The 4,652-nt window shown below is 41.1% G+C and overlaps 1 non-coding gene across 1 annotated transcript; it reads left to right on the top strand.

The window, feature by feature from the left end:
• Positions 1–716: 716 nt before the first annotated feature.
• LOC148202043 (small nucleolar RNA R71) lies at positions 717–824 on the top strand. The gene has a single exon (XR_015785375.1). It is a non-coding gene; the product is annotated as a small nucleolar RNA R71 (small nucleolar RNA).
• The last annotated feature ends 3,828 nt before the right edge of the window (positions 825–4,652 follow it).

The following is a 4,652-nucleotide window of genomic DNA, read 5'->3' as shown; positions in this document are numbered from 1 at the left end:
TTTGCATAGTCATCTGTCTCACTAACTCTTCCAATGAAGGTTCAGACGAAGTGGAAGGGTGGGCAGCTGGTTGGGCAGGTGCCTCTTGCTGTTGCTGTTGTTGTTGCCTCTGGTGTTGTTGCATAGGTGGAGGCACATATCTGTTAGGTGCTCCAGCATTCTGGAAAGGTGGTGCATGTTGTTGATGCTGTGGCGCATTGTTCCATCTCAGATTGGGGTGATTCCTCCACCCTGGGTTGTACCTGTTGCTGGATAAGTCATGATTTTGCTGTTGTTGTTGCCTGTTGTTGTAGATGTTCGTAGCATAAGCTTGAGGCGCATCAGAGGCAGCAGAGTGCTGCAAAGAAGGACAAGCATCTGTATAGTGGTCACTGGAAGGACAAATAGCACATAGTCGTGCAACAGATGCAGATGGAGCTGCAGATCTCTGGTTGGTAGTCAACTGTGTCACCATCTTCGTAAGAGAGTCAATCTTTCCTTCCAACTTGCTTTCAACAGCTGATAAAGACTGGGCAACAACATCATGTACGCCCCTCACCACAATGGCATCATTCCTAGTGCTAAATTGCTGGGAGTTGGAGGCCATCTTCTCAATCAATTGCCTGGCCTCAGCAGGTGTGGTGTCTCCAATAGCTCCACCACTGGCAGCATCAATCATACCACGGTCCATGTTGTTCAAACCCTCATAGAAATACTGGACAAGGAGATGCTCAGGTATCTGATGGTGGGGACAACTAGCACAAAGTGTCTTGAATCTCTCCCAATACTCATATAAGTTCTCTCCACCAAGCTGCCTAATCCCAGTTATGTCATTTCTGATAGCTGTGGTCCGGGCTGCTGGAAAAAATTTATCTAAGAACAGCCTCTTCAGATCACCCCAGCTAGTGACGGATCTAGGCGCCAAACCATACAACCAATCCTTAGCAACATTTTCCAATGAATGAGGGAATGCCTTCAAGAAGATGTGCTCTTCAGGAACATCATGTGGTTTCATACTAGAACAGACAATGTGGAATTCCTTCAAATGCTTATGAGGACTCTCACCTGCAAGACCATGAAACTTGGGCAACAAATGGATCAGTCCAGTCTTGAGAACAAATGGAACGTCCTCATCAGGATATTGGATGCACAAGCTTTCGATATCGAAATCAGGTGTAGCCATCTCCCTAAAAGTCCTCTCACGAGGTGGAGGTTGTGCCATATTGTTCTCAGTGTGAAAAACAACAGAATCAGAATCAGAATCACGTGCAGATGCAACAGATGCAGTATGCACAAAGTACTCAGCAGTGGGATGCACATTATCCAATGGAACAGACTCAAAAACAGACTCTAAAGATAAATTTCTAGAATGCCTAGCTAACCTATGAAAAGTTCTATCAATCTCAGGATCAAAGGGTGGTATAGGCCCAGGATTTCCCCTAGTCATGCACTAAGTCACAACACCCTAAAATCATGAAACGATATCACAAAAATTTTGAACACGCAAAACAACCTAAACAAACAAATCACACACACCCAAACATACAAGACAAAACACAACACACAAACAACACATTATCAACACAAAAGACCTAAAACTGAACCGTTGGTCCCCGGCAGCGGCGCCATTTTGATGAAAGGGTCGCACCTCCCACAAAAGTTGTGCATAAAAGAATGCAGTATAATACTAGGAAGTGACTCCTAGGTCGTCTCTCAAGGACCAAATGTGGTTCAATCTCAGATCAACACGTAGTGGGGGGGGGTTTGTGAAGAGTTTTGTGAATGCAGATGGACTAAATTAAAACACGAATATAAACACGGAGGTAAACACAAAATTAAAATGGTTGGTCATTAAAAGTAACATTACAACTAAATTATCACAACTAAACATAATAAACAACATTAAAGTGAATCAAGCAGTAAACTGAACGGTCCTGAAATAAGGTGTGGGAACTAATTTAAATGCACTAGAGAAATATGAAAACTCATCTAACACTATTGAACTGCAAAGAGTTACCCTTCGAAGCCCAACGCAGCCAGAATGACATGGGATGCACATTTATACGAAAGAAGTACTAAAAGAAATTGTGTGACCAGTAAGTTGAAATAAAACGAGCAAGCTGCTTCTAAATGTATTTCAATGTATATAATAAAAAAACATTTTTGATGCAAGTGTGAATAAAGAAAAGGATTAAAGAAACCTTCCTAGCACGTGCGTGTCATCCAATAATCAATCAACCTACTTTGTACAAGAAATTAAATGAACTTCATCACTGTGAAGTTGCTCCCTTATGCTCCAAAGCAATTGAATAAAATTCCTTTTCTCAAAGCCTACCACCGTACACCTGCTACTTGTGCCCTCCAAATGCTTCAATTGATGTGACCACTCCTTACTCCAACCTAATCTACTTCCACCTCATATTCCCGTGCACACCATGCCCTTCTTCAGCTTCTTCTTTAATCAACCTTCCAGCAGCTTGCACCGTGCACACCATTCTCCTACTACATTCAACAACGTGCCCTGCTGCCAGCTGCTTCCGTGGCCTTCCTACTTTCCAACCGAGACAACACTTCTTCAATGATGTGGCAGCCGTGCGCCTCACTTCTTCCAGGACGTCCAACATGCGCACGCTGCACAAGCTTCTTCCGAAATGGAATCAGCTCCTACCACACCACTTCACCACTTCCCTCAAACGTTCCATTTCTCTGAATAAAAATAAGGACACCATCCAGCTTCTTCCTTCCATATGCTCCCTTCATTCCAGCCCTTCTCCGTGCAGCTACTGGAATCAGCGCCCCTCTTTTTGAAAAGTGAATACTCCAAAAAAAACGTTCCAGCCCCTGCCAAGTTAAATCATCATTTCTCCAAGCCAAGAAAAATAACGTGCATAGTGTAGCAGAATAAAACAAGGGCACAATGAATCACTGTTTCATCCTCCAAGAAAAAAAGAATATTTGTTCTTCCTTCATTATCAAAACAACGTTCTCGGAAAAAGACTAAGGTCCCCAAAAAATGAAAGAGTAATTGGTCCGTGTCAAGTGGCGGCTGTGCACAAGGGCCGTGTGTCCCTCTTTTAATAAGGGTAGGGTCCACACACAAAATTACAAACCCTAACCTAAAAGGCATATGTCCTAAAAAAAATATTTTTACAAAATTGCCCCTAAAAGGGTCCAAAACACCTAATTCTAATTAAGGGCTTCTAGAAAACGAAATTACAACTTTAATTAGAATCTAAATGACTAAATGTTAAGCCTTTGAGTGTGTCACTCAATATCCCAATGCTCCAGATGATGTTTCCACAACTGCCCTGCAACCAGAAATGCACTTAATCAGCTCAAAAAACCCAAATTAGCACAATTACGAATTTCCGACCAAATTAAGGAGAATTCGGAAAACGGGGAAATGACAGACAATTAAACACAATTCTCTAGTTTATTTAAGTGCAATAAACTAAATATAATTCCAAAAATAACGACTCATCAGGAAGCCTGAGCATCCAAGATCCTCCTTCAAAGGGGTGGAAGAGAGAGTGTTTGCTTCGTTTCTGCCAAGGATACCTAACCCTAAGAAACCCTAAAGCTTATATATTATTCGTAAATTACAGAAAATTAGGTCCAAGCCCATAAAAGTGCCGCTCAGCGGTAAAGTACCGCTCAGCGGTAAAGTACCGCTCAGCGGTAAGTGCGTGAGTCGTTTCTTCCCCTCAGCGGCCATTTTGCCCCTCAACGGACCTCCCGTGACTTCCTGAGTGCCGCTCAGCGGTAAACTGCCGCTGAGCGGTGACTTCGGCTTCTCCTTTTGCACTTTTTGATGTCTTTTCTGATTCCATCTCTCTCCTTCTTCACTTCTTTCACTAAATTCACCTTAAAACCTGCACAAAAACACTCAAATCAAGCATAAACCTGTCCAGCTCTCTTATTTCTGAAAATATGGATAAAAGCATGATTTCAAGCTAGTTTCTAAGTGTAAAGGTTGCTTTTTGTGTCAATTTTAAGCATGAAAATAACAGTTTTTCAACTGTTATCCGTGGTTTTTGATGCACAACTTCCTCAAAACCAAAAGAAAAGAAAACAAATTTAACATATCAATTGGAGGTGTAGGCCGTGACAATTGAAATATTTGGCAGCTGCACTTCATTTCTTCAATCTTCTGGATGTGCAGTTTTGTTCAACTCAAAACAATTTGGACCTCCTTGCAACCAATTAAGAGTCTAGAACCACATTTAATTTCTTTTTTTTTTTGTGGCCATGAGATGCATTGTCCAATGATAAATTCCAGCCACCACAAGTACTAAACAGCAAGCAAACAATGCAAACATATTAGAACACTCAAACAGTAATCACTGGACTGACATAGGGGAGTAAAAACTATACGTGAAAATAGACATCTAGACGAAACTATGAAAAAAAATTGCATGGAAAACAGATAAGAATTGAACTCAAACGAGGACATACAAGTTGACACAACATTCACACAGCACTGTGCGAAAATTGAAATGACTGAGATGCATTGGGCTCAATTGCCATTTCTCATTTAACCTTCAAATGTCCCAAATTGTATCTCCAAATTTTCCTTGTAAAATAATTAGCTCAGATAATTCAAATTAGTTAAAATAAGAATTTCCGATCAAATTTAGCACAATTAGGAAAAATAGGATAATACTGTACATTCA

The sequence above is a fragment of the Vigna umbellata genome, chromosome 3 (assembly GCF_029865625.1).
Source record: "Vigna umbellata cultivar VRB3 chromosome 3, Vumbellata_1.0, whole genome shotgun sequence".
NCBI lineage: Eukaryota > Viridiplantae > Streptophyta > Magnoliopsida > Fabales > Fabaceae > Vigna > Vigna umbellata.
This window is presented reverse-complemented; position numbering and strand designations above follow the sequence as displayed.